General features: G+C 50.9%; 1 protein-coding gene across 3 annotated transcripts in view; it reads left to right on the top strand.

Moving 5' to 3' along the window:
* The window catches only part of ASIC2 (acid sensing ion channel subunit 2), a 1,285,436-nt gene that overhangs the window by 1,255,291 nt on the left and 17,789 nt on the right, over positions 1 to 12,356 (top strand). The window lies entirely within an intron of this gene.

The following is a 12,356-nucleotide window of genomic DNA, read 5'->3' as shown; positions in this document are numbered from 1 at the left end:
GGCAGCCTCTTTGATCTGAGAGGAAGAGAGAGAACCACATTCGTCTCTCCAGTGACTCGTTGTTGGAAGTGGGGTTACTCCAGATTTACGCCAGCACCACTGAGATCGGTTCGGCCCTAAGTCTGCTGAAGGCAGGGGAGTTACTTTGGATTTACTCCATGGTAATCAATGTCTGGCCCTAACTCCACTGAAACCGGGGTTTGGGGGGCGACCCTAGATCTGTCACTGCCCCCCTGCAATGCCTAATAGGACTCAACAGTTCTGGAGCATCAAGCCAGGGAAACACTTCACAACCAGTGTCTAGTGGAATCAATCAAGGAATCAATTCTGAAGCACTTAGAGGAGAGGAAAGTGATCAGGAACTTTCACCAAGGGCAAGTCATGCCTGACTAATCTAATTGCCTTCTATGATGAGATAACTGGCTCTGTGGATGAGGGGAAAGCAGTGGACGTGTTGTTCCTTGACGTTAGCAAAGCTTTTGACACGGTCTCCCACAGTATTCTTGCCAGCAAGTTAAAGAAGTATGGGCTGGATGAATGGACTGTAAGGTGGATAGAAAGCTGGCTAGATTGTCGGGCTCAATGGGTAGTGATCAATGGCTCCATGTCTAGTTGGCAGCCAGTATCAAGTGGAGTGCCCCAAGGGTCGGTCCTGGGACCGGTTCTGTTCAATATCTTCATAAATGATCTGGAGGATGGTGTGGATTGCACCCTCAGCAAGTTTGCAGACGACACTAAACTGAGAGGAGTGGTAGATACGCTGGAGGGTAGGGATAGGATACAGAGGGACCTAGACAAATTGGAGGATTGGGCCAAAAGAAATCTGATGAGGTTCAACAAGGACAAGTGCAGAGTCCTGCACTTAGGACGGAAGAATCCAATGCACGGCTACAGACTAGAGACCGAATGGCTAGGCAGCAGTTCTGCAGAAAAGAACCTAGGGGTTACAGTGGATGAGAAGCTGGATATGAGTCAACAGTGTGCCCTTGTAGCCAAGAAGGCCAATGGCATTTTGGGATGTATAAGTAGGGGCATTGCCAGCAGATCGAGGGACGTGATCGTTCCCCTCTATTCGACACTGGTGAGGCCTCATCTGGAGTACTGTGTCCAGTTTTGGGCCCCACACTACAAGAAGGATATGCAAAAATTGGAAGGAGTCCAGCGGAGGGCAACAAAAATGATTAGGGGACTGGAACACATGACTTATGAGGAGAGGCTGAGGGAACTGGGGATGTTTAGTCTACGGAAGAGAAGAATGAGGCGGGATTTGATAGCTGCTTTCAACTACCTGAGAGGTAGTTCCAAAGAGGATGGTTCTAGACTGTTCTCAGTGGTAGCAGATGACAGAACGAGGAGTAATGGTCTCAAGTTGCAGTGGGGGAGATTTAGGTTGGATATTAGGAAAAACTTTTTCACTAGGAGGGTGGTGAAACACTGGAATGCGTTACCTAGGGAGGTGGTGGAATCTCCTTCCTTAGAAGTTTTTAAGGTCAGGCTTGACAAAGCCCTGGCTGGGATGATTTAATTGGGGATCGGTCCTGCTTTGAGCAGGGGGTTGGACTAGATGACCTCCTGAGGTCCCTTCCAACCCTGATATTCTATGATTCTACGATTCTATGATTCTAGTGCATCCTGCGAGGTGGGTATGGCGATGCAGAGGGATTATTGTATTTACCACTCATTTCCAGCTGCTTCTGGAGTGGGACACAGCGGCTGTTTTCTACAGTTTCTATAGAAACCCGTTTACGACAAGAGGTGAGTGCAAGAGCTCTGGGTACTTGCTCAAGTCAGAGCTAGACCAAACGAGACCCCTGAAACCAGTAGCTGCTCCCTTACAAAGTACACGGTGGGATCTTTAAGGAGCGCTGCTGTTTCACATTCCCACCAGCAGACAGCACCTGAACTAACAGCGCCGACTACTGCAGCCCCCAAAGCACTGAAGTTTCCTCGAATGTCCCCATCAAGCTCCCTGCTGCTTATTTAGCAAGAGCTGGCAGACTCCCAGCACAGGGCGCTGTGGTGACGTGGCTGTTGGGAGCAACTGGAATTAGTGGCATTAGTGGAATTAGTGGCATGGTGAATTTTGTGGCTTTGCTCATCTCCCTCGCACTCATCTAAGGCTCCTTTTATAAACTGGAATCTCTCTTCTGTGTTGTCACACTTTTTCTAAGAAAAAAAGGAGGACTTGTGGCACCTTAGAGACTAACAAATTTATTTGAGCATAAGCTTTCGTGAGCTACAGCTCACTTCATTGGTGAGCTGTAGCTTACGAAAGCTTATGCTCAAATAAATTTGTTAGTCTCTAAGGTGCCACAAGTCCTCCTTTTCTTTTTGTGGATACAGACTAACAGGCTGCTACTCTGAAAATTTTTCTAAGGGATTCCAATCGCCCCATGTCCCACCTGCCAACATGTCAGGCCAGGGATTCTCATTGCTCCTTTCCACCCGCATTCTCTCTCCTACTCCCCATCTCTCTTTGCTGATGCTGCCGCGGAGCCAGCACCCAGCATAGGCTGTTTGTTTGCTGCCCACACTTAGCATGGTACGTCCCCAGTACAGGGCCAAATCAGAGAGAGAGGCTGGGAGTAGAATCTGCTTCGATACAAAACTCCTCTGGTAAATAGCAACCATGGCAAAGTCAAATGATGCAAGCCCAGCCAGAGATGAGTGGCTCTCTGTATGTCTCCTGTGTTTGAAAAGTCCTCCTCTCTAAACAAGTGTAGACCACACCCCCATCCAATGATCCAGTGTGTATTTATGAATCCAGCTCCCATGTTTCTGGGGAGGCAGACGGCTCGAGTGCATCTTGTGTGCGGTTTTCAGGAGAATCTGAAAGGTCAGCATGTCACAGACTGAAGCGCGAGCTGGAAAAGGTGGCAGCTCGAGAGCCGAAGGCAGGCAGCTGTGCCCTGGGAGGTCTCCATCACCCCCTGTTCAGGTTCTGTGCCAAGAACAAACGCTGAAGCCAAGCTGGCAGGTTTGACCTCTATTTCCTGAACAGAATGCACAATTTGTCACGCATGCAGTGTCTTGCCTAATGAATTACCTTTGCATCCAAGCCGTGGAAGTCTCTGTTCCCAGCAGATGGGTCCCTCCCACAATCATTCTGCAAAGGGAAGAACACTGAGGCCCAAAGACAATTCCAAGAGAGACATGCTGGGATGGAGGAGAGCCCAGAAATCCTGCACAGGGAGCAGAGCGGGACGGGAGCGATGCTAGCTGGTCAGCTCAGTGTGCCAAGGTTCAGCTGTAGCATGTAAACTCCGTGGAGCAAGAGGTCTGCCAGCAGCAAAACAGAAGTGTGGGTGGCATGGTATGGGGGAGGGTGTCACTTTTGTGGAGGGGGCAGGGCTGTCCTCATGGATGGGTGCTGTGAGCAACCACGCAGGGTGCCGTGGTCAGGGGGGTGCTGTGGCCACCCCCCGCACACACACAGAGCCAGCCTAAGGTCCCTTTAACCCTGAGGGCTGGGCCCAGAGCTGGGAGGGGCAGGGCTGGGGGGTGCCCCGGCAGGAGGCTTCTACCATGCGCCAGGCTGCAGCTGCTAGTCCAGGCCAGGCAGGTATGGGACGTTCTCTTCCCCAGCACAGGCTGTTCCCGGGGCCGGGTCAGACCCACCTCAGGGAACCTCTCCCAGCTGCAGGAAGCTCTGTGGCTGCTGGCTGGGAGGCCAGCTCTGAAGGCAATGCCGCCCCCAGCGGCAGCACAGAAGTAAGGGTGGCAATACTGTGACCACCGCTATGATACCCTTGCGACCTCCCCACAACCACCTTTTGGGTCGAGACCCCCGCAGTTACAACACTGCGACATTTCAGATTTAAATAGCTGAAACCGTGAAATTTAAGATGATTTAAATCCTAAGACAGTGAAATTTACCAAAATGGACCGTGCATTTGGTAGGGCCCTATACATTACGTTTCATTACGTTTCCTGTGGGTAATAGGAGTGGGGGAGGGCTTGTGAACTTAAAATACCCAAGTCTTGCCTGCGGAGTGTGGATGCTAAAGATCACAAGAGTAGCGGTTTGGCCTGCTGCTGTACACAGGTGGTTTGCTGCGCTCAACCCCAGAGGCAGCTGCATTCCAGTGGAGTAGTAGAGGTATTGGGCAAAGGAGGGATAGCTCAGTGGTTTGAGCATTGGCCTGCTAAGCCCAGGGTTGTGAGTTCAATCCTTGAGGGGGCCATTTAGGGATATGGGGCAAAAATTGGGGAGCGGTCCTGCTTTGAGCAGGGGGTTGGACTAGATGATCTCCTGAGGTCCCTTCCAACCCTATGATTGCAGAGGCGGCTTGCACCAGGCTCCTTTTGGGCCGAAAGCTTCTGGACAAATATAGATGATTAATGTGAGTTTGATGGACTAAATGCTGCCAGCGCTGGGCAAGATCTTATCTGCTACCCATCTGTTAGAGTCTGGCATACTGGGAGGGGAAGGCACTGCCTGGGAGCTCTGCCAGGAGGGATGTCTCCCGTCATTCTGTCATGAACTCTGTGATTGGCTAGAGACAGACGGGGAAATTTTGCTCGGCCAGAAGGGAAGTTACTGCACAGCAGCGGCCAGCAGCTGGCCAGAGGCAAGTTTGGAATGGGGAGTTCACAGTCCAGCAAGGGGTGTTCAGGGTACCCATCCCAGAGGAAGCTGAAAGAAGCATTCATCAGTCACAGGAGAGTAAAGGGGCTTCTCGCAGTAGCGTCTGGGGCCAGAACTCCAGCCTGGTATTGCTCTGATGCCAGAACATCTGGCCTGGCCAGAATGTGGGGAGCAAGAACACGAGAGTGGAGAATGGTTCTGTCAGCTCACGGCTGAGAAATGCTATACAATAGTATGGTGAGAGGTTTGGGCCCCTGGTGTAGTGCTGAGGATGGTCAGGCTACCTGCTCTCCACAAGTCCTCACTGCAGGAGGGCGGGCTCTCCAGCCCTGAGGGCACGTTAGCTACTTTTCGTAAGAAATCTCAGCATGCTCTCGCTCTATTTCTCTCAATTTGGGATCCCTGGGATGAAAGCCACTGTCTCCATGTGACTGATGGCTGCCTCTGTTGCTGGTGCATGTTGTAACAGTATTGTGTTTTCCTTAGAAGTCCGTACAAAGGCCTCATTCATAGGGGAAAAGGTTACTGATCTGGGCTGTACGGCCTGCATTAGTCATTCCGGTTGGCACTGGGCACTGCAGATGGCATTTTCCTCCTGACCTCACAACCAGGAGCATTTTCCTGGCATCCACTCTCAGACTTTCTTCTGCCTTCAGAGGGCTGTCCTTCTTTGTGGTCTCCATGTGATGAATTTCAGGAGGTGACTTCTCTCTGGGCTGTGCAGCTTCACCTGCTCTGCATGAGGGGTTTAATGTGCAAGATGAGGCAAGGTTCCTAAATGGAAAGTGTACTTGTGCATTCAGTTCAGCTTCTGTGGCTCATTCAGCCCTTGCTCAGAACGTCAGCCGGGGCCAGTCGCAGTGGGATATTTAGTGATGATAATACTTTCTCATAAGCACTAAATTGAAAACACTCCCTTGTCTCATATGGATCATCAAACACCCATTCCATGTGAGCTCCCTGTGGACGTGACCCTATAGCCTGCTCCCCATTGCCAGCACACCTGATCATACAACACTCTTATAAACAAGCAACAGTATGGCTGTATGGGGGTGGACAAACAACAAGCATTAGTTCCTGCTAGGCTATTAGCCAAGAGGCCAACCAAAGCTTGGCCAAAGCAATAGGTCTTACAGCGCACCATGAAGTTCACCATGGGCCGTCAGGAGACAGCGGATTCCAATGCCGCAGACGCACCCACTGAGAGTTTAACCCTGGGAAATGCTATCGGCTGATCAGAGTCTTATAGCTGCAATTGCGCTCCCATGAGAGGATGCTCAGACAGGAAGTAGACTTCCTATGCCATCTGGAAGCCCTAGAACACAGGGGGAAAGGATTTTATTCATGATATTTCCTCATCTCCAAGAAGAAAGGAGGTGGGATCTCAGACAGCGGAAGGTCTTTATCCACCCCTTGAGGTTCAGAATGACCCTGGCCTCTGTAATCCCCTTGTTAAACACAGATGACTGGTTCTCAGCTGTTGATTTAAAGGATGCTTGTGTCCGCATAGACATTGACCCGGCACACAGGAGGTCCCTACAGTTTTTTGTGGGCCTAGTCCTTACCAATGCAGAGAACCCCCCTTCAGTCTCTCTATGGAACCCAGGGTATTCCTGAAGGTGTAATTGGTAGTGGCAGCTCGCCTGTATCATCAGTGTTGTCAACGTTCCCCTTCCATGGCAGCTGGCCTCTAGCAGTGAAGTCGTACCAAGAAGCACAGATAACAGCCTCGCCCCTGCTCAGATTTTAGCTGCATGCTTAGCTCCTGTGCAGATTATAGGCTTTATTAGAGCAACCCCATATTCAATCTGAGCCAAAGCATTCCTGACTAAGGACAGATTCCAGGCTACAGAGGATCGCATTGCTCAGCATTGGGTGATCCCTCGGACAACGATATGAACCTGCCTTATCCTCTGCAGTCCCATGGCCTCGTGCATATATCTGACACCCTTTGCAAAACTCCATCTGTGATTCCTACAGGCGTGGCTGTGGCCAGGCTAAATGTTAAGCAAGCACAGTCTGGACAAACCAGTCTCACTCCCCCACAGGGTACGTGTGTGCAGTGAGTGGCCGTGAGGCTCTGAGCCCAGTGTAAACATTATGGCTCAGGCTGGAGCTGGGGCTCTGAAGCCTAAGTAATGGGATGGGCTTTGCAGCCCGAGCTCTGGTCCAAGACGCAACTTAAAAGCATGGTCTATGCGGCCCCGCAAGTCGGAGTCTGTCACCCCAAGCTCAGAAGCTGCCTGCTGCTGGCTGTGCAGATGTACCCACGGAGTTCTGACTTCGCTCACCTGGTGGGAAAACAGGGAGGCAGTGTGCCTGGGGGAGGGAGGAGGGGAAGGGGAAAAGATTGATTACACACACCTCCCAACAATGGGGGGGGGCGTGTGGGTGAACATGTAGCACAGGGTACTCAGACCCAGTTGCACATAAACCTTCTGGACCTGCATGCAGCAGGTGAAGCCTTCACATGATTCCTACCCTTCGCTCCGTCCTTGCCTGTTCAGGCCAGTTTATTACATGAACAGACATGGAGGGGCGATGTCCACCCATCTCTGCATGGAAGAGCTCGATGTCTGGAACTGGTGCACTCACCACCAGATCACCCCCTCGGCAGTACCTAGGTTTGGTTTTAGTTTGGTTTTGCACCCCCTCAGCAGCACCTCTTCCTGGGGTGCAGAACACGCTGGCAGACAGCCTCAGCAGGCATTCTTCCAAGGACCACGAATGGTAAGAACAGAGCATCTTTCAGCAGTGCAGATTCCCACTGCGGGATCCCGTTGCGTCTCAAGAGAACAAGAAAAGCCCAGTGTCCTGCCCCAGTGAGGCTCCAGGCCACAGTTCTGGAGGGGATGCATTTCTAGTACAGTGGTTGGAACCACTGATGTACACATTTCCCACTGTCACTCTCTTTCATCAACTCCTGGGGGAGATCAAACAAGATGGAGCATTGGTGAGCATAGTTGCTCCTTAGTGGCCAATGCAGTTCTGGTTCCCCAGCAGTCTCCAGATGTTCTCATGGCCATGTTCTGCTCTTCCCAGGCTCACTGATGCGGGACAAAGGCAAGATCCGCCCCCCAACCTTGCATCCTTCCATCTAACAATGTGGCATCTGGATGGATGGCAAACCTAGAAGGGTCATGCTCAGAGGCAGTACTATCCATCCTTGGCAGCAGCAGAAGAGACTCCAAGAGAAAATGCTGCCCAGCAAAATGGAAAAGATTTCCTAGCTGGTGCCGGCATCATTGGACTTACAGAGCATGAAATACTTCAGGACATCTCCTAAACTGCTCGTCTCCTTTGCCAAATGCATAGGAGGGGAAGCTATCTCCTCAGAGAGACTTTTCAAATGGATTTCAGGTTGCATCCTAGTTGGCTACGAGTTAACGATGACTCCTCCTCCACAAGTTGTGAGGGCCCACTTGACAAGATCTACACCAGTAGCCTCTCTTCCAGATGCCCCTCTTCTGATTTGCAGAGAGGCAACATGGAGCTCTGTCAATACTTTTGCAAGCTTGTACAGCGGACACATCCTTCAGCAGAGCAGTCGTCCAGTCTGTGATACTGCCGAGGTTCTCACAGCCTCCGACTCAGTGAATGCTGTTTGTGAGTCACCTCGAGTCACATACACATAGGGGCCATCACTCAAAGAGGAAAACAAGATTACTTACCTTTTACAGTAACTGGAATTCTTTGAGCTGTGTGGTCCCCATAGGTGATCTGCTTCCCATTCTCCTTCCCCTCTGCGGCTGACCCTTACCGGTTTGCAGTAGAGAAAGAACTGGAGAGACGGTCGGACCGCACAGCCTCGTATATCCATTGATCGGAGCACAAGGCGGAGAAGGGCGCCAGTGCAGACAAACACACTGCTAGTGAAAATCTTACGGTCTCAGATGCATGGAGCACACGCACACCTCGAGTGGAAGGCACATAGGGACCATGCCTCTGGAAGAACTCCAGTTACTACACAAGGTAAACAGCAGCCTTTCCCACGACATCTCCAGGCCTGAGGAATTGGATCAGAAGTAGCGTCCTGGCAATGCAAACAGAAGTAGGGTCTAGGAGTCAGCTTCAGCCCCACTAACAGTGATGCGGAGGGCGACCATTTTGGAAAAGGACAAAACTTCAGAAGCTCAGAGGCAGAAATCAGAAATTCAGGGGAACCTTTTAAAAAAAGCCCAGATATCCCGGGACTCATGATGAAATTGCAGGAATGGTTTTATGGGCAGTGGGAATGCATGAGCCTATGTTGTCTCGTCCGCTCCGAGTAGTTGGAAGCCTACTGGAGGGACGACTGAAGTGTCTCCTGTCATGAATGCAGAGCCCATATGGTCTCCCCAATCACTGGCTACTCCTCTGGCCAAGTCAGCGCCCCTGAGGTTCAAGAGATACTCCGAAGAGAATAGACAGGCCTGAGGACTCCCAGCAAGCCACCCAACGGGCAGGACACCAGAGCCAGGAGCAATAGCGAGGAACTGAGGAGACATTACAAAAATCAGTCTCAAATAAGCGTTCAAATGATTTCTTCCCCCTGAGCTTTGTCAGACATAAACCTCGGCTACGGTGAAAGTGATTTTATTCCTACGCCCCTCCCTCTCCTTGGAGCAACCGCAAGCTGAGAGGTTCCTGGCCAGGAACCAAGTGGGACCGGGGACGGATCCAGAGTCAGGTCAGCGGGCAGCTGGCTTTAGGGATGTGGTGAGTAGATTCTAGGACTCCGGGATGGGTGGGTCCAGCTCCAGAGCAGGAGATGGAGAAGGCTGTAGGGCAAGAGGATGGGAAGAACCAGCAGGGGCAGGGAGGTTGCATTTCCAATGCAATGTATTGCCCTGCAACAGCAACGCTGTCAGAACGTGCCATTGGGCTCTGGACTGCGATATTATAGATGTTGTTTCTCTACTAAATTAATACAGCATGTTCTGTTCATGGAGGCTTTACTCCTGGCAGCTGAATGACAGATTGGGAACATACAGTAAAATTACCTCCAGTTGCATCGCTTGGCATCCTGTGTATTCCAGCAAATATAATAATGGGGAAGGTGAATAATCAGTTAACCACTTCGCCTCATACTTAGTGGATGAAGCTCTCCTGGGTACCTGCAATGGAAGAACTACTGGAAAGGAGCCCGTAGCCATTGCTATTACAGATACAGTGGCTCACTGTGACTCAATATTCTTGCACAAGAGCTATCTATTGCTAAGCATATTGGGCTTTCTGCCTGTGACTGCAGCTGCCGGGGAACATTGTTTTCCCAGTGTAAATTACCAGGAAAATGATCAGTTCACAGGTTGGACTGAGGCTGTCTGGGCTAGCTTTGATGTTGATACAGCAAGAGCAAGGAGGAGTCCTTGTGACACCTTAGAGTGCCACAAGGACTCCTCCTTGTTTTTGCTGATACAGACTAACACAGCTACCACTCTGAATACAGCAAGAGGTGAGCCAGGACATCCCCTAAGTGACAGAACACACTGCTTTGAAAGTCAGGAAGATGATAGCCATAACTATCAAGGCATTCACTGTAAAGATTAAGCGAAATCTGCGTAACGCTCATTCGCATAATGTTAACAATTGGGCGCTGTTCTCACCCACTCCGGTCCCAGCTGCAAACTGCTCGGTCTGTGCCCTCTCCCCTTCTCTGCCCAGCTCCTAGAGTAGAAAACAAAGCAAGGGACATTTCATATGGGGACAGAACTGCATGGGCTGATCACACCTGCCTTTGTTGGCTGCTTCCATACTTTAGCTAATTGTGGTTCCAGCTGCTGACGGCTAGCGGTGGGCCATCACCTTCACTTACCAAGCTATCAGTTAATATAGTTTCTATTATTTTTGGCACTATACAGAGACACAAGCACTGATCTGATTGGCTAAGGCCCTTCTCTGGTCCCCCTCACTGGTATCTGAGCACCTCACAATCTTTAGCCTATTTGGCCTCCCAGCACCCTGATGAGGCTGGGCAGTGCCAGGAAACTGCAACACAGAGAGACTAAGCGACTTGTCCCGGGTTACACAGGCAGCCTGTAGCAGAGCAGGGAGCTGAACACTGGGTTCCTAAGTCCCAGGCTACTCCCCTAACCACTAGACCATCTTTCCTCAGCTGGGGGAAAGGGTTGGGAGAAATTGGTGAAAATCTTTTTCACGGAAATTAGTGTGAACATTTCTGACCCTGTGGTTCACGTGACTTTGCACCCCGCTGCACTTTCATTTTTTGCCACGTTCGGGAGGACTGAACCCAAAGTCCTTTGGCAGGAAAAGGCGCCCTTGCAAATTTTGGCACGTTGCCTCAGAAGGAAAGGCTGCCTCCTCCCTAGGGGCCTCCTGGCTGGATGGCAAGAGCTCAGAGCACATGTAACACACATGTAACACCATGTACTTAGCCCTCCCAGTGCTCCTGGACGTGAGTCATGGAAATCTCACTTCCCCCATTTTGACGACCGGCAAACTGAGCTCAGAGTCTTGCCTGAGATCTCCTTGCAAGCCTGTGGCCGTATTTAAAACCCACATCTCTTGTATCTCTGCCCATTGTAGCATCTAGACAATAGCGGATGCAATAATCAGTCCCATGCAGAGTTACTCTGGACTGGTTCCAATCAGGCTGTGCGATGCAATGTCACAAATGCCCAACCTGGTTCACATGCGTGGCAAAGGGACGTCGTTTATTGGTGGTCAGGGGGAAACAGTGGGAGTCCAGTAGGGAAACCTCCTCCATTTGCAAAGGAAAAAGAATTCAAACAAAAATGAATCTGCAAGAGCAGAGGTGAGTTGGAGTCTTTGCTTTAGTAGAAGCACAAAGTGACTGTTTTGCTCTTTTCCCACACTTGACCTTACGTGACTGGACAAACCCAGAGTGTGGCACTCCCGGAAACTCCCCAGGCACCCTCTGTCCCTCTAGCGCCTAAGCTGTGGAAATGCTCAGCTCCTAGGATGCGTGGCCTCTAGGTCTTTGGGAGGATTGCAGCTCCTTAAGCCCTTTCCTCTGCTGTTATTGTCTCTCTCCGTGTTTTAAGTAAATGACTAGAACCTACTGACGCTGCAGACTTGAAAGTGACTCAGGCTGGATGCTAATAAGGGTCCATTAACAGATTGATGCAATGAGATATTCATGGGGCTGTCATCACTGAGCTATGCTGCTGGACCCACGCAAGGCTAGGCGGCTGGTGAGGGCAGGCGTACAGAGAGATGCTATGGGGCTTTCTGGGACAGCAGGGCTCTGTTCTTGACAGGATTCATGCAGCTTCAAGGCTTCAGCCAGGGCTCCTGAACAGTTACGTGGGTGCGGCTTGGAAAGGCAATAGGCCCTTTGTTTCTAGGGGCAAAGGCAGCCTGGTGCAGTGGCCTATATGCCGTGAGTTAGTGTTGTCAGTCGAGGTCTCAGTGCTCAGGTACCTGCAGTGCAGTTGTCCCCTTTGCTAGCCCTTGGGCAAAAGAACCTGAAAAAACAGAGGCTGTAAAGCGCTGCTAGAGAAAACCCTTTACGATGCACAACAACAGGGTCTACAAAACACAGGCCCCGTTCTGGAGTGCCATCTGCTGGCACCATATCTATTTACCTGTATACTGGTAGTGCGCACTCCTGTAACCAAGATCTAGAAAGAAAGTGGGCCATGGAGACTGCCTTCCACCCCTAGAAGGTGACATTCCCAGGGCAGGGGTAAGAGGCAGCGTGACCATCGCTTGTTCATGTTCTCTAAGGACACAGGATTTCCACCTGCAGATCTGTTAGCCTGCACCACACCCCCTTTAACGTGTGGAAGGATAGGTTCAGTTGCTA

Source organism: Chelonia mydas, chromosome 27 (genome assembly GCF_015237465.2).
Source record: "Chelonia mydas isolate rCheMyd1 chromosome 27, rCheMyd1.pri.v2, whole genome shotgun sequence".
Classification (NCBI taxonomy): Eukaryota; Metazoa; Chordata; order Testudines; family Cheloniidae; genus Chelonia; species Chelonia mydas.
This window is presented reverse-complemented; position numbering and strand designations above follow the sequence as displayed.